The 18,552-nt window shown below is 39.4% G+C and overlaps 2 pseudogenes; both read right to left on the bottom strand.

The window, feature by feature from the left end:
• Positions 1–5,113: 5,113 nt before the first annotated feature.
• LOC115067323 lies at positions 5,114–5,261 on the bottom strand (annotated as a pseudogene).
• Positions 5,262–5,313: 52 nt separating this feature from the next.
• Positions 5,314–5,461, bottom strand: LOC115067317 (annotated as a pseudogene).
• Positions 5,462–18,552: the final 13,091 nt, after the last annotated feature.

The raw sequence follows: 18,552 nt of genomic DNA, 5'->3' as shown, positions 1-18,552 counted from the left end.
TCTCTCTCTCTCTCTCTGTCTCTCTCTCTCTTCTCCCCACCACACACACACCACTGGGTGTTTTATTTATTATTTCTTCTAAGTCACTTGATTTGACATTTATACATTATATTTCCGTTGTTGGCTAGTTGCCCTAAATTTGTAGCACATATATCCTAAATAGAGGCTAATGTTAACCATAATCTCCACTCTTCCCCCAAATATCCAAGAGCCTTATATTGCTTTTCTTGTAATTACCTACCCTTCACCCTATGCCATTTTGTTGGTTAATTGTGCACCCGTTATTAAATTATAATTGTGACTTTGTACGTCCGATGCTAATTCACGGTTTGCTTATGTTTGCCTACTCACATGATCACCATACGGACTTACGTATTTCGGTCTTCCATTTGTGTTCTCTTGTTTTTCTCCCAGAAGTACATACCTCAGCAAGCGCATGCTAACGCTAAACATGTTCTTTGTAGGAAATTCAGTTTTCCTTTCTGAGTGTTTAAAGAAAGTCTTTGTTTGATGGCATCTTGAATTTCACTGTGATATGTTTACCTAAATCTAGTTTTGTGCGTCCTACTCTGGGCTCCTAAGGCTTCCTTGAATCTGATAGGCTTAGTCTTCCTTCACTTGAGGCACGCACTGTCTCTGTAGTATTGCTTTATTCCATCCTTTTTATTCTGTTCTTGCAAAATTCCAATTATCAGCACTAGTCTAAGACCTTGGCCAGAGAAGCTCCAGTTTTACATTCTGTGCTTTTAAAGATCCTACATAGCGAGAGAGAGAGAGAGAGAGAGGATTTAGAACTCAATGTCAACACAGTGCAACCTATAACTAAATATCTCATCTTATATTTAATACCATCAGGCCTCAAAAACCTTTCTTGTGTGTGTTCTTGAATAAAGCAATTGATTTGAAGTGTCAGGAGTATCTGTGGGTTATCTGACAGCTGTCATCAATAATACCCAGCACTGGCTATTAAAAGAGTATTTGACCAATAAAACGCTGAAGTAACAGAAAGCTTACACAAATCCTTCTTCTGCAAGGATGAAGGATTGCCCCGCGTATTTTCAATTAACACCTTGTTGAGGTTGTCTTCTCTTTTCTTATTCCAGTGCATGGTTTCTGGGTACCTAGCAATGCCTGAGGAACAGCATTTGCTCATAGCAATGTGGAAACATCATTTATGCATCACGGTTAATTTTATATGCCATCTTATCTGGGATAAGGGATACTCAGCTGGTTAAGCATTGTTTCTAAGTATATCTGTGTGAGTTTTCTAGAAAACATTAGCATTGAAATCAACAGACTGAGTAAATAAGATCTCCTTTCCTCAGTGCTATTGACCACCAAAAGATGGAGGAAGGACGAGCTTGCTCGTGATTCCTAAGCTGAAACATCTATCCTTTCCTGTTCTCCAATGTCAGAGAGCTGTTTTGGAAATTTTAGCGGTTCCCCTTGTCTCGGCTCAAGCCTTGCCAAGACTCTCAAGCCTTTGATCTTGAAGTTATACTGCTGGTTTCCCTCATTCTCCAACTACCAAACACCATGTCATGGGGCTTTTGGGTTTCCATGACCACATGAGCCAAAGTCCTTAGTGAGAGTCTCCTCTTCTACCTACTTTTATATCTAGACTTGTGTCTCTTCTGGTTGGTTCTTGTTCTCTGGCGAGCCCTAACTAATTCACTGTTATTTTTTTTACTGTTATTTTAAAATTTTTATTATGCTTATTTTATGTGTATGAGTGTATTTCCTGCATGTATGTAAGCTCATCTGTGTCATACAATGTCCACAGAGACCAGAAGAGAGTGTTGGATCCCCTGGCCTTCATGTGGGTGTTAGGAATCAATCTCAGGTCCTTTGGAAGAGAAACCAATGATCTTGACCTCAGAGTCATCTCTTCAGGCCCATCATTATATTATTTTTAAATTTATGTTCGGCTATCAAGATAAACTTAACAATTTATATTATTGTACAGCTATAAAAATAAATCAGAGCTAAACTCATTATGTGAGAACAATTTATTTGATTTAATTTAAATGTTTGACATTATCTACAGTGCCAATAAATAACCACAAACATCCTTACTGAAATTTCTAAATATACTGTAAAGTTCTTAGATTATTTCCAAACCTAATAAAATTTCAAAATAGACGGTTGTCTAAGAAACAAAATTTTATAGTCATCTTTTTATTAATAAACTAGTAACTTAAAAATAAATGAGAAATAATTTTCTAAACTTATTATAATTTATAAATCATATACACTTTTGTATATTATTCGCACAAAACTATTTAGCTCAAAAACAAAACACCAAGACAGGCACCCTAATAATTTTATCATACTTGACAATCTGCAAACATCTAGTCTTTTGAAAGTCAGAGTTTGACATATTTTTGAATTATTGTAAAGGTGCTATCTGTCCAGAAACGAAGATGTAAATTAAGTAATAATCTGTTATTTTCCTTAATAATTTTAAAGTATTTAGACATTAATTATATTATTTGTATTCATACTGTTACTTGGGCCACACAAATGTCTGCTGGAAATTGTTTGGTGTTCTTCCAAAGCAGTGTTTTTGAGCTTCTTTGGTTGATGCAAGGCAGGATCATTTTCTGAAGTGATGGAACATGTATTTATGACCTCCTTCGCAACTCATCTCTTACAGTTCTCTCTTCTTTTTAAATCCAGAGTCCCTTTTTAATCTAGCTTTATTTGTTTGCGAGTCCATTGTTGATTTTGATTCTAAGTTTTGTTAGTCAAGAGGATCCTCATGCCAAGATAAAACTTTTGGGATCATAATGCTCCGTGATACACGGCAGCACCAGTTGCAAACCACCCTAGGGCTACAAATTTGTCTGTATCATCGCATTGGTTATTTTGCTTTGCTATGACCAAAATAACTGAGGGAGAGAACTTGAAAGAAGAAAGACTTACTTGTGGTTCCAGAGGGTTTCTGCCCATCATGGTGGAAGATATGACAGGGCAGCATAGCTCGTGGGGCAAGAGCTTGTGGTGGAGGCTGTTCATAGGAGACTGGAACAGAGCAGGGCAAGAACAGGAGAAGAGGGTCTTACAACGTCCAAAACTCAGCCTTAGTGATCGACATCCATCCTCTAGGCCCCATCTCTCCTATGGCTTCTGGAACCTCCCAAAATAGTGACACTATATAGTGAACAACTGTTCAAAACATGAGCCTGTGGGGACAGGTTACATTCAAATAATAACAATCATCTTTCTATTTTGATTCCTTAAAAAAAAAAATGTGTCCTTGCAATTGGAGAGGTGGTTCAGTAGTTAAGAGCACTGACTGCTCTTGTAGAGGACCCCGGTTTAATTCCCAGTACCCACACGGTGGCTCACAACTACCTGTAACTCCAGTTCCAGGGAATCTGATGCCTTCTTCTGACCTCCATGAGCATTGCACAACATGGGACATAGGTGCACTTAAAGACATGCAGGAAATACATTCACACACATAAAATAAAAATAATAAATAAAATATTTTTAATGTGTCCTTGGGGCTGGAGAAATAGGTCAGCGGTTAAGAGCACTGGCTGCTCTTGCAGAGGACCAGGTTCCAGCTCCAGAACCCACATGTCAGCTAACAACCATCCACAGCTCCAGTTCCAGGGGATCCAACGCTCTCTTCTGACCTCCACAGGCATTGTATGACATGGATGCACTTACACACATGCAGGGGATGCACTCATACATATAAAATAAAAAGAAAGAAAATATTTTTTAAAATTAAAAAATGTGTCCTTATTTACTGACTGTCATGTATGATATTCTTGAAGATCCAATTTGATTATTTTGTATTCTGCTTTATGGGACATAATATTCTGTAGAAGTCTATTAAGCACATTTGAGCCAAGGTGCAGTTTAACTTCAAAGTTTCTTTTTGACATGTTTTTGGATTATCTCTATACTGATGAGTGTGTGGTGTTGAAGTCATCCACTATTTACCGTGTCAGGACCTATTTGTCCCTTTATGTCCAGTAGTGTTTGTTTTATGATACTGGGTTTACTGATATCCGGTGCATATGTACTTATAATTGCTATGGCTTCATGCTGGATTGTTCCTTTTGGTAATATGCTGTGTGCTTTTTGATCTCTTCTAACTGATTTTGGCTTGAAGTCTACTCTTTCTTAGTATATTGACTTCCATTCCTTCACTCTCCATAGTTACATGTCTTTGACAATGAGGTGTGTTTCTTATAAACAGTAAGTAGTTGGCTCTTATCTTTTATCCAATCAGCTACTATTATTTCTTTCCTCTCCTTTCTTTTTTGGCATGTGTTACATGTATGTGTGGTGGACACACACGTGCACACACCCATACACGTGGAGACTAGAGAAGGATAGTGGATAGCCTACTCTCTCCCTTTCTGCCTATTCCCTTGAAACAGGATCTCTCACTGGACCTGGAGCTAGGCTGGCATCCAACAAGCAAAAGTGATTCTCCTGTTTTCACTCCCCACACTGGGATTACAGGTACATGCAACCACACCTGGCTTTTTCTGTTGGTATTGGGGATTTGAATTCAGGTCTTCAGGATGGTGCAGCAAGCACTCTGACCCCTTGAGCTGTTTCCTCAGCCCTCACCTTTTAATTGCCTTTAACTGCTATGAGAGACAAGTGACTCCGTGTCCACAGCCACACTCCACTTGTCCCTCACTGGTTTCACCTCTACCTCTTATTTCTTAGGTATTACTCCAGAAATAGTCTATGCACACCCATGTATTTTTTTCATTGATACAGCACCACTGTATCAGTGGGGCATAGTCTAGCGTATCTTTTTTTCCTTGTAAAACTGTACAATAATAAAGAGCTTCCAAATTTCTTTTTATTTATTTTTTAATATTTTTTTATTCTTATTTTTATATGTATGAGTGTATTGCCTGCATGTTTGTAAGTGCACCCATGTCACACACTGCCTACACAGACCAGAAGAGGGTGTCGGATCCCCTGGAACTGGATTTACAGATGGTTGTTGGCCACCATATGGGTGCTGGGATTGGAACCCAGGTCCTTTGCACGAGCACCCAAAGCTCTTAAACTATGAGCCATTCCCCCCCGCCCCCCATTTTTTTTTTTTTTTTTTTTTTTTTTTTTTTTTTTTTGCAGTCCCTCACTACCACAAATTATGTAGTCAAATTTCCTGGGTTTGGGAAAATTGCAGGAGTCAGTACATCCCAAGTGCAATGGATGATCCTCACCCTGGGAAAACTGCCTTCCTGATCATGGTGTCTCCCCTACTAGGTAAGTATCCCAAATTTCCCCCCATTTTTTTTTTTTTTTTTTTTTTTTTTTTTTTTTTTTTGCAGTCCCTCACTACCACAAATTATGTAGTCAAATTTCCTGGGTTTGGGAAAATTGCAGGAGTCAGTACATCCCAAGTGCAATGGATGATCCTCACCCTGGGAAAACTGCCTTCCTGATCATGGTGTCTCCCCTACTAGGTAAGTATCCCAAATTTCTTTTAAATGAGACTTATTATTCCATGACATGCACATGTTATCCACTATTCAGTGTCTATTACTTAGGTTTTGTTTACTTTTTGCTGTTACAAGCAATATTCTGTAATTAGAATTTTGTATAAAATCCCCTTCACACATAAGGGAGTACATTGCAGGCTAATTCCTCACAATGTAATTATTGTTCAAAGAATAAATGCAGGTCATACATACACCTCAGCAACCCCTCAGTTATCTCGGAAAGTAAGCTGAAAAAATTCATTGGTTCCCCAGTAAAACTTTAATGAAACATTGGCTTGACACTAGAACCTTAAAAGGGAATAAGCATTGCTTAGCATCCCTAGGAAAAGAAGTTTCACAACCGATAGAAAGTTTATTTGTTAATGCTATTATGTCTTATAATTATTTTTTAAAAAAAGAAAATGAGAATGTAAAAGACGTTAAAATGACATGGGAATGGAGCTATATTCCAAAATACACAGAAAAAACGAGATAGCCTAAGCAAGTGATGAAGGTCTGTTTAGGTTTGTTATATATAAAGGATGAGACAAAAATAATATATACATAATCTTAAATTTTCTATGGTCATAGTTTAGTCAACTAGTTTAAGGAACAAAATGTAACTCTAGTCAATGTTTATCTGAGAATATTTGATTCTTTACCTAAGCCTTATCTACATAGAACACGATAATTAAAAGTATCAGACTGGTGGAGCTAAACTGATTGGGTGTTTAACAGACATACTTTAAGGCCTATACTAATGTGGTCAGAGGGACTTAAAGGACAGTTTTTGCCCCTTGCCCTCCAAAGTTGACATAACTTCCAAGAGACTGTGGAACATCTCTCAAAATGTCCTGTAACTGTGGTGAGTCACCTGTCCTCTTGCTCAGGGAGGACATGGAAACCCCACGAGATGGACTTGAGCCAGTGTCCAGTCTACAAAGAGGAGGGTCAACTCAGAGGAAACATCCCATTCATGCTTCCAAGTGAAGCCAGATATAGTCGAGAAGGACCTTTGACTTATATTCACATAGATGGAACTGGTAAAAGAAAGGAGCCAGGAGCTCCTCCCAAGCCCATATGACCCCTGAGGAAGAGACCCTCAAATGACCTTAAGTGTAAAAATAAGTTGATTTATTTGAGCCAACTGTATGGTCCTAAACACCCAAAAGGAAAGTATAACCAAAGATTAAAGTGATCAGTATACTTTTTCAAGAGTTCAAGGGATTACACTTTCCAGACATCAGGCTTAAGTCTATATAAAAAGTTATTTAGACAATTATTTCTCATTGATGATTTTGTTCCTAAACAGAAAGTGCTGCTCAGATGTAAGACTTCAAATCTTGGTCTCCAATACTGTAGTGCCCACCTGGAGCTAAGGGAGACAACCAGCTAGTGTTCTAAAATGATGGATAAATTTGTTTTCTCCCCCTATCTAGAAGCCTTTGAGAGGGAACTGACACTGATTCTAACCATTCCAACAGGTATCAAAATACCTGAAAGCAAATCCTGAATCCATCACTCTAGAGTCCAGCCTTGGAAGACAAAAGAAAAATGAAGAAGAACCCAACAGAGGGATGTTTTTGGAAGCCCTTGTCAAGAAATTCTGGTGGACTCTCATACAAAACATTTGAAAATTGCCCTGTTCTGACTTTTGTCTAGTTCCCTGTCTAGAACTTGTAATGCTAATACTCTTGCCTTTACTTATCCTTCGCATCTCCTATTCATGATTCAAGGACTTTCTTTTCCCCCTAGAGATAAGAGTTATGCAATTTGGGAGTCTTTTAGATAGACCCACTGAAGGGGTACTCCAATTGCCTCACCTTGCGTCCCTGTTCAGCATGGAAGAAGCCAGAGCAGTCTCTGTCTTGATGATTCCCTATCTGCAAGCTGGGTAACCTCTTCAGAGGATGGTGTGATAAGAACAGGAGGTAGGAATTGGCTAGGCAGCTAGGGTAAAAAGACCCCAAAGAGAAGTAGCCTGTTTCTTTGCTAAAACCCACAATGTCCTTGGGCCTCTTAACAACATACTCCGTTCGAAAGGCCAACAATATCTAAAGAACTTGGGAGCTTTTATCTAATCCTTAAAAGATTTTAGGGTTACCTCTTCAGAGGGAGGAATGTTAGAGTACCCAAAAGTCCCATAAAAATAAATAAATGAAAGAAGAAAAAAAAGTGATGGGGAGATATGGGAGATGTTGGAAGGGAGGAAGTGGGCATGGATTTGATCCAAATACCTTATATGCATGTATGAAATTCTCAATAAAGTTTTTGTATAAGTTAAAAAAAGAAATTAAATTGTAATCAGCTTAAAATCGCTTCTGTTTCTCTTTCTGTATCCTTTGGGGTCTTATACTCTGGTCATGCCATCCATGGTTTTTAGCCCTCAACAGAATTAGAGCAGCTATATGCTAACTGTGTGCTCAAGTGAAGTTCTGACATCCAACCCAGATCCATCCTGTGCCTGACTCTCTAGCCACCGATCTAAACGACAGATCTGTTTATACTACTGATCTGCTTAAACCCTTTAGTTGTTCCCTAGCAACAATGTCCAGAGCAAAATGTCCAGACATCACAAAGCTGCTTGTGCTGCCCCATCATGTACTTCCATGCTACATCTTGATGCCTCGTTTTTGTCAGCTGTTTCACACTCACACCTTTACAACACTGAATTGGTTGACCGTTACTTTAAGTGTATGCCAAGTTCTCTCCTAACCCTAAAATGCATTCCCCCGCCTCATCTCCTTTCCAGCCACCACCTCGTATTCTTTTTCCTTTCATACTAGACACTTGGAACATCTACTGTGCACCCAAAACATCTACTGAAACTCTTGAGGTTCTAGAGTTATATAGAAGCTTCTCCACTGGGCTAAAAATTCATTGCCAAAGACTCCATTAATTCTTGAACTCCTGAAGTATAGCCTGGTATTTGTGTCTATCAAAAAAATCAAGATAAATCACCCCAGAGTTGGAGAATTGGAGCACATGGATGAAAAGATGTTCTCTTTTCTCTTTAACCACTCTCTTCTCCAAACTTGTATAATATAGCTGGTTTGAGCCTGGTTAGAATTAGGAACATGGAGACTGATTTTAAAAGGTAAGTAATGCCTGCAGGTGTGTCCACACACAAGGTAACCACCTGCTATTTAAAAGTAAAATAAATGAGTGATTTTGGAGTGTGACAAATACCTTAGGACCTTGGAGAATGTATAAGTTTAAAGAAATGGACTAATCTAATGTGTTGATTAGAACCCTTATTACCATCCTCACCACAAAGTAATTGCAATTTTGAGCAATATTTTAAAAGAAAATATTTCCAGCACTGAGATGACTCATGTGTTAAGAAACAGAAAAGTAAAAATGAGTGAATGGACCCTGAAAGACCTCGTCAAATGATGACAGCTGCAGATGTTTGCACAATTACACATGCCGTTCAAACATGCTGTGCTGTGGCAGGACATTGAAGGGCTTTCTGTGCCCTTAACTTGGGTTGAGAGCCCCAGAGAGTGAGAAAAGTGCGACTGTGCATCTCCATTTCGGAAAACTGTTATTATTATGGTTACGGTAAGAAAGTGGTGACTCACAATCCAGACCTGACCCACCTCTTACTTCTCTGATAATGTTGAACTCAGGTCCTAGTGTTTAGCTTTGGTATACTCTGCACAAAATGGGCTTCTGAACTGTAGCCTGAGAAACAACTCAAAACTGAGAAAGGGTTTTTTAAAGTTATTTTTATTTTATGTGTATGAGTATATTGCCTGCATGTACATAAGTGAACCGTGTTGTGCAATGCCTGTGAAGGTTAGAAGAGGGCACTGGATCCCCTGGAACTGAAGTTATAGACAGTTGTTAGCTGTCATGTGGGTTCTGGGAATCGAACCCAGGTCCTCTGCAAGAGCAATCGGTGTTCTTAACCCCTAAGCCATCTCTCCAACCCCTGAGAAAGGGTTTTTAAGTAAGACACCTGATCCTAAGAGGCAGACATGCAATGAAATCAGACTTAAGGAAAAGAAGTTATACAGAGGAAGTAAGGATTGTTTTGGGACTGCTTGGGACTTCTGGACTCAAAGAGTTAAATGGTAAATGCTGGAAAACAGGATTTAAAACTGTGTTGGTCCTCAGGCAGTGGGAACCCAGTGTCCAGGGTGGGCAGCACACTCCCTCTCCTTCCTCTCTTATCTCGGTTTCTCTTGGCCTACTGGTTTTATTTTTCCTAATGATAAGTCAGTGTCTTCACATATAAGCAATGGGTTCTGAAGGCAGTGGGTTCACAACCTCACAGTTTCACATTAGAGAAGGTGGGTGTAGCTTCCCACAACTCCAGTTCCCCATAGCTTAAGACACAAGCTCATCATTTGGTGATGAGAAGGAATTTTCATAATTACCCCATCTTGAACCAAATCCCCTCCTTCGCCCAGTCACTGAACTCTGGTGCAGTTGCTGAGGTCAGAGGGTATGGAGGCCATCTATGGAAAACACAGGGTGGAAGACAGAGGAGAGGGCATGGTCTGCAGCAGAAAAGGGAAGGGTTGAGGCAGAAGAAAAAGTGATCAAACTTAGTAACCACTGGCACAACACTGAGTTCATGGGACATTATGTTCTGAGTTCTTGATAAATGAACTTGGTGAACTTAGAAGTTGGGGACCGCCTGTATCTGAATAATTACACACGGGGTGGGGAAAGACAATGGCTGTGGGAGACAGTCCATCATGTCATTCATCATCTGTTTTTCCCTTGAAGAACAGGCGTGCCTTTCCTCCAGGTTTCTGGTTATCCCAACTGAGGTTGCTTCTTTGGCTGATAGGCCAGAGCCACTGCCCTTTAGGTCAAAGCTGAAAGTCAACCTGATCAGCAGCAGGGCTGGGAGACTGGTAGTACAAGGTCCTCAATGTCCTGGTGACCAAATGAAAAGACTGTTTACTGTTGACAGATTGGTTATTATCTTATTCACAACTCAAAGTTTACTACATATTATATCAAAGTATATGTTAATGCTATATGTATGATGTAAATTTAATTCTATTCTAAAATCCTTGTCCCTCAACCTCGCAAAACTTTCCTTATGATGCTATTGTTACATTTAATTACCCCTGTAGTGCATAGACATACTTTGTAGGACAATTACTATATACAAACAGTACAGTATATTGTATATTTATTTTTAGATCAAATGGCAAAATCATACAAATTAATGAATCTCAAAAGCCATTGTATATTTGCCTGAATACAAAACCCCCTGCCACAGGGCAACTGGGAAGTCCATCAGCCCTTAAGAAAGACCTGCATTAAACAACAGTGGGAAAAAGTTGTTCAGAGATTTTTGGCAGAGAAGTCTGGAAAGATCTTTTTAAAGCTAATTTACGTGATTATTTTACAAATGTTAAACAAGGAAAAACTTGAGAATCAGAACATGGAGAGTTTCTTAAAATGTGAAACCTTAAACCCAATGATCACAACCAAAATACAGTTCCTGACAGCTGTTGATGCCCAGCAGTTTTCCTAAGGGAATGTTTACAGGAAAATAAAGGTTTTTGTTGTTGTTTATAAAATAAAAATGTCCTTCCCTTTTGTTTTATTTTCTTTTGTTCCCCCACTGTGGAAGAATGTTAGGATTTCATAACAACAGACAATCAGCTTGCTTTTGATTGAGTCACTTTATGCAAATATTTCACTATGCAGGGAAAGAGAATTGGGAAAGAAAATTACTCTTCCTACCCCTGGCACTCTTCAGACACTCACTGGAGCATCTGAGGTGACAGCCTGGTTGCCAGAGGCTGGCATGTTCCGGGATTCACACGCAGAGTCATTGAACTGCAGAGTTTTACTTGCGAACACTTTAGGCACCTGGTGTGAAACAAATCAGATTTCTTCAAGCAACAGTCAGGTTTACTGGAACTGATCTCAGGCCTTATCCCAGAGGAAATAGGTTACAAGCCTTGCCCTGGCTTCAACCTTTTTTAACACTGCTGTGGGACACAGATGTTTTATTTTCTTAGCTGTTGGTGAGAAACCCCACTGAGATTTACATCTGCTTTGTTGCAAAGCTAAATTTAGCCTCATTTTGACAGTTTACTTTGGCCTCAACTCATTTCTGTTAGTCAGACACCTTTAACTGTCCAACTCATCTCATTGGCATGGACAGTGACATTAAATGGAATTAAAGAGATTCACAATCCCATGTGACTACCATTTGAATCCAAAAGAAGATTTGACCTTTGGGATCTGCAAACGAACTAAGTCCATAAACAGAGTTAGTGGTGACTTTTATGACTTGAACAATAAATGCCCGAATGTCTATATATGTCTTTCTTTTTAGTGGCATCTCTTTGAAAGCAACATATAGAGAACTTACATTGAGATGATCAATACCAAGTGCCTTAAAAGGATTCGTGCCTTATAATTCAAAATTTGTGGCTTTTGAATACAGAAAGTCAATGATTGACTGAAATTACTATATATCAAATAATTCAGAGTTCATTCCATATGTTTAAATGTTTCCACTTATTTATAACTAACAAGGTTGAAGAGTGAAATAAAGATAAAAAGACATTAAACTAGAGGGCATAGACTTGTAGTTCAAGTGTTGGCACGAAGTCATAATCTAGAATAAAACAGATTATTCATCTCCTTGTGATTTATTTCTCTATCATCTGTATATGAGTTCAGTGATAGTGCAGAAACAACTTTAATGCCTGGAGAACTCACCTAACAACAGGTATTTCTTGACACACAAAATCCACTGAACATTTTCCTCACATAGTTGGCACTCCATCAAGAAGTAATCCACCGGCCTTCTCTGGTGGCCCTGGCTTGTTGCAACTTTGGTTTCACAGCCATGAAGAGGGAGAACATGGAAGGCTCAGAATGATTTAACAACTAGATCCTGAAATGATCCTACTGATCATTTCATGTTGTTCATAATGTTGATGCTGTTGTTCTTTGGAGGTACAATGGCTTCCAGCTCTCTACATAGCCAAGGCTAACCTTGGACTCCAGATCCTCCTGTGATGATTACCTCCCTGGTGCTGGGAAGAAATGACTCTATGAATTTGTTGTTGTTGTTCACATTCAGTGGATTGTTTATTGGTTTAGTCAGATTTTTCATTGCTGTGGCCAAATTCCTGAGAATCACAAATGAAAAGAAGACTTATTTGAGCTCACAGCTTTAGTGGCCTCAGTCTGCAGTGGGCTACCTCCATTGCTGCGGACCTAAGGAAAGGCATGAAGTGATTGTAGTTGAATCAGGTGACATTGGTTACCTCACATAAATAAAGAGAAGGTGCCAAGGTCAACACATTCCTTTCAAAGGTACGCCTAGAACAATCTACTTCCTTCAAATAGGCCCCATTTTCTACAATTTCACCAACTTCCAACAGTCCACTCAAATTTTGAATGTATCAGTAGATGAAGTCATTGGTTAGGTCAGAGCCCTCCTGATCATGACAGATTCTTTTATAGGTATGCTTTACTTATCTCCTAAACAGGATCCTAAGGCTATCACTTTGATGATAACTGTTAACCATGACACCTCCATTCACTCTGTCAGTGAGCAAAACTTATACCTTGTAAATGTAACCCGTGTCTTGCACAGTTTTCTGTACACCTCATGAGCACTAATGACTTTTTGTTATTGATGATTATGGAAGCTATAGAATTAAAGATTGGGTAGAGCCAGCGAGGAGAGCACCAAGAAAGTCCAGAAACTGAAGAAGACAGACTTTTCACCTCGTATTTGATCTTAGGCATTCTTGGCATGGACAAATGTATCAATACAGAACGAATCAGCTTAGAACGATTGAACTCCCCAACCCTTCTCATAGTTCGTCACCGTTGCTCTTGAAAGACCTTAGCTGACACTCCTAATCAATAGTGATCTGTTGTGTTTAATCATAGTAATGAGAGGATGGGCCCTCAACATTTTTACTTTGGAATTCTGTATTGGGATTTTTATGTTGGTGATCTGTTTTTTTTTTTTTTAAATGAAAAACAAACACTTGTGGATCAAAGAGTCTTGTTTTTATGGGGAGTTTTCCAGCATCTATAAACTATCCATGAAGATAATTCTTCAAACACACAATAATTTCAACAGCATAAAACAAAACTGTTGGACTTCTGCCGCATGTTGTCAGGGACAAGGCGTGTCTGTCAATTAGAAAACCCATGTCTATAGCCTGATCTCATGACTTGGTATTGCCCCATGATTTACATCAGTTCTACTGCCAATCTGCCTGGACTCTACATGCTAAAGAAGCAGTGCGAATTTGTAGAAACATTCTGATACTCCAAGAGAGAAGCACTCAAAACACCGAGAAATTTAATAGTGATCAATATTTATTAAGGACTTCTTTTTATCAAGCAACGTTTTAAGATGTTTGTACATATTAACATAACTAATCTTGGATTTTAGAAAAAAATAGTGTAATGATCTTATTTTACAGTGATACTAAACAATAACGAGGTGAAATATTTTGTCAATAACAGCTAGAAAAGTGGACCCAGCATTCAAAAGTTCATATTTTGACTTTAGAATCAAATGGTGGCAGGAAACAACACCATCAGCTATCTGAAAACAAAGTAAAATAAAACTGAGACAGAATCTTTCTAAAGAGAATGATGTGTTCAGCCTAGAAACTAGAGCATAAAGAGCTATACCATGATAGTCCACACATCAAGACACACCTTCTAACATTGCTGACATGAAGTCATCATCTCATGTTTACAATAAGAAAAAGCCAGGGGGCTGGAGAGATGGCTCAGCAGTTAAAAGCACCTGCTCCTTTTGCAGATGACCTAGGTTCCATTCCCAGCACCCACATTGTAACTCCACATTGTAAGCTAGCAAGAACCTGTAACTCCAGTTCCAGGGGATCTGACGCACACACACATATACACATAAATAAAGTCAAAATTTTTTACAAGACTAAAGTAAAAATTGATAGTTTCTTAGAACTATCAGAAAACTGAAAGATCTCAGAGGTCTAAGTATTATTAAAGACATGTTCCCTGGTGGCAAACTTGGGAGATAGTGGAGCTTTTAGGTGGAGCCAATGGGAGGTCATGGACATATGCCCTCAAAGGGATTGTGGATCCCAGTCGTATCTTTCTCTTCCGTGGTTTTGCTTCCTAGCTCATGAGACCAACACTTTGCCCCTTGATGTGTTCTCACATAATGTGCTACCTCAGAGATAACAAAATCATTAGGGCCCCTGAGTCATGGACCACAACCTCTAAAATGTGAGAGATAAAGTAAACCTTTACTTTTTATGAGTTAATTGCTTTGGGCATTTCATTATATTGATGGAAAGATGACCACTGTACTGACTTTGCAGGGGAAATTTTTCACCTGCAAAACCAGTCAAATAAGTAACTGCAAGAGGGGCAGTTGAAGTCTGCTCACCACCAGAACCATAAACTATAACAACGCATGGATGGAAATTTTGATAAGCTGATGGACACTGATTTGGACAGACTGTAAGAAAGGAACTCTTTGTGGTTGCCATCTCATAGCCTTCCCTGGGCTTTGCTTCAAGCAGGTCATAAAATTCTGATGGTGAAGGCTGAGAAAGATTCTTATACTTGTAAAGAAAGAACAAGGACTAGAGAAATGGCTCAGTTGTTAAGAGCACTGGTTGTTCTTGCAGAGGACCAGGGCATGGGTCCCAGCACCCTCAGGGCAGCTGACAACCATTCATAACTCCAGTTCCAGGGACTCCAATGCCCTCTTCTGGCCTCTGTGGACATTATGCAGGCAAAACATTCATATACATTAAAAAAATAAATAAATATTTTAAAGAAAGGGCAAATCTAGGGCTGGGGAGATGGTTCAGTTGCTAACATGTTTATTATCAAGGATGAAGACCTGAGGCTTTCCAACACCCACGTAAAAAGCTGGATATGGCTGAGTGTGGTGGTGCACACCTTTAATCCCAGCACTTAGGAGGCAGAAGCAGGCGGATCTCCGTGACTTCAAGGCCAGCCTGGTCTACATAGCGAGTTCCAGGACAGCTGGGGCTACAGGGAGACCCTGTCCCCCACCAAAAAAAAAAAGACCAAAAACCTGGATATGGTACATTTCTGTAACCCCAGCATTGGGGTGGAGGGGAGACAGGAGGCATTTGGATCCCTGGGGCTTGTTAACCAGTTAGTCTACTTAATCAGTTAACCTCAAGGCTCAGTGAGAAAAATCTTTAAAAAAATAAGGTGGAGAATGACAAAGGAAAAATACCCAATGTCAACCTCAGGCCTCTGTATAGATACACACACAAATACATACATGCAACACACACATATCACACACACACACACACACACACACACACACACACACACCATAAAAGGAAGATTAGTTATAGATACAGCATTTTCTACAAAACTGTTCTATTATGCAAAGGAAAAGTAAACCCCTAGAACCTTGAGGGGAGTGTATTTCTCCCATCCAATCATCCCCTAGCTGTCCTCTCACTTAAGAGGACAGGGATAGCTAATAAGCACATATGGAGATGTGAAGATCACAGCCCAGGCATACAGGACTACTAAAATATGTTTTGAATCATGTAATTGTGTATGTGTGTTTGTGATGTGGTGTGTGTAGTATGGTATATAGTGTGTGATATGTGTGGTATGTATGTGGTGTGCTGTGTGTGGTGGGTGTGTGTGGTGTGATGTACGTGTGGTATATTGTATGTTTGTGTGTGATGGACTGTGTTTATGGTGTTGTATGTATGTTGGAGTTTTGTGGTGTGGTATATGTGTGGTACTGTGTGTGTGTGGTGTTGTGTATATGTATGGCATTGTATGTGCATTTGTGTGTTTTGTGTGTGATGTGTGTTTGGTAGCATGTGTGTCATGTATTATGTCTGTGTATATTGATCTGTGTGTGTAGTGATGTGTGTGTGTTAGTGTGAGCTATTATATGTGCATTGGTGTGTGCATGTGTGCTGTGTGTATGATCTATGTTTGGTAGTGTGTGTTGTGTGAGTGATCTATGTTTGGTTTTGTGTGTGTGTGTGTGTGTGTTTGTGTGTGTGTGGTATGCACATGAGTTTGCAGTTGAGCCTGCTCATACATATGCGTGCTGAAGTCAGAGCCAGATATCAATCACCTTTCTCTTTCAGTTTCCATGTGATTAAAGAATGATTTTTCTTCACAACCCTTGTAATAATGACACTAATAAAACTCCAGAAAAATAGCAGTGTATTAGAGCTTAGCTAGAAAACACACTGTCAAAGAATTGTACTTGGAAACATCTTAATCAACAAAGACAGAAAGAGAAGAGTGGAGGGACTGGAAGACTCTGGCCTGTAGAACTATAGCAAACAGTAAGTACATCCTATTTTTCACCTGAATGAACACAGACTGCACACTGAAGAACTGTGGAGCTCAATTCCTGTTTTCCAATACATAACGTCAGACTTTCAATAAAAAAATCTGCAGAGGTTACTAAAAGGTAATGAAAATGGAGGACACAAAGCAACCATCAGAGCTAGACTTAGGTATGGCAAAGATTTTGAAATGATCAGACTGAGATTTAAAAATAACTGTGATTAATATGCTAAGGGCCCTAATGGAAAACAAAGTGGGTAGCATGCAAGAACAAATGAGTAATGGAATCAGAGGGGTGGAAACGCTAAGAAACAAAAACCAGGAGGACATGTTCAAACTCTAAAACACTGTGATGGGGGTGAAGAAAGCCTTTGATGGACTCCCAGTAGAGGGGCTGAAGAGAAACGGTAAGATTACACATAGGTCAATTGAAAAGAAACTTTCCATACTGAAATATCAAGAGAACGGAGCGGGAGGAGAACAAACTCTCTAATTTCCAAAGGTGCATAGACTTCTGAGATAGCATCATGAAAACTCTGTGAACATCCCCCCCGGGCCTCTCTCTCAAAGATGAAAATCCAGAAAAGCTATTTTAAGAGACATTCAAAAATTCTTTTAAAATTGGTTTTAAAAGTATCCATTGAATAAAGAAAACTTTATTGAAAAAATTACACAAACTTAATAAGCCAAGCTGCCAGTCACAGTTTAATCTGCCTTACCAGGTCAGGCCCATCAACAGCAAATTGTATCCTCTCCACCACCAAGCTGAGAAGGATACATTTCTGATGGGTTTAATCAACAGTTTTAGACCTTCCTGCATCTGGCCTTATTCCACTAAGATCTCAGACACTGGAGGTCAAGACGAGGCATTGGCCATCCTCATTCATCGGGAAGATTTTTGTTATAGGAGAGGCACGTCCAGAAGCCGGAGATTCCTCCATGAAACAGCTGATGGAACAGATAGAGAGATGGCTCATGGCAAAAGACATTCTGAGGTTCTGTCCAGAGAAAACAGCTTTAAATAAAATAGTGTGGGGAGTTCAAGTCTAAGGTCATAATTGAAGCTAGCAGGAGAGCCAAGGTCACCCCAGCTCACTGTAGACAGAAGAACAGCCTGGAATGCTTTTCCTGAGTTGATGGTGGTTGGAGGAGGGAGACACACCTTTTTCACTGGTGAGCTGCTCATAAATAATCCTTCACCCGTACTCCCCTAAGCAACCCTAGTTTAATCCCAAGCAAACGAATAAACAAACACAAACAAAGATAGGAAAGTAGAAAGAAAACTAGGTAGGAATAGGAAGTCAGGAGGAATGTTTAAGGGGCAGGCGAGGGCTGTACGCAGGCATGAAAAAAATCATAATAGACATAGTTATATAGTTAATATATCCTAATAAAATTCTTCTTAAAAATAGGATGATTTTAAAACATAGAAAGGATATCCAACAAACTTCAGTGATCAGCCTTGAACTCTACCCATGACCAAGTGTATTTGGGCCAAACTGCTGAACAGTTTTTCTCCAAGGGAAAACATGGAGACTAATAGGGGAGGTGCCATAGCCACTAAAGAAGACAGTTCCACAGAGAGAGCAGGAGACGAGAGACAGCTGAATGTGGTCAACTCTAGAATTGTTATCCCCACAGGGACCCGAACAAAGTCAAGACTTGGATTTTCCAGGAAAGATACCAAAGTCTTCCCATTGTAGGAGAAAATAAAGTTCACTAATATGGTTTAGACATGAATCCAAACAAATAAGCAAGAAAG

Source organism: Nannospalax galili, unplaced genomic scaffold, assembly GCF_000622305.1.
Source record: "Nannospalax galili isolate Female #2095 unplaced genomic scaffold, S.galili_v1.0 scaffold291, whole genome shotgun sequence".
NCBI lineage: Eukaryota > Metazoa > Chordata > Mammalia > Rodentia > Spalacidae > Nannospalax > Nannospalax galili.
The sequence above is the reverse complement of the archived record's forward strand: the minus strand, read 5'-3'. Positions and strand labels throughout refer to the sequence as shown.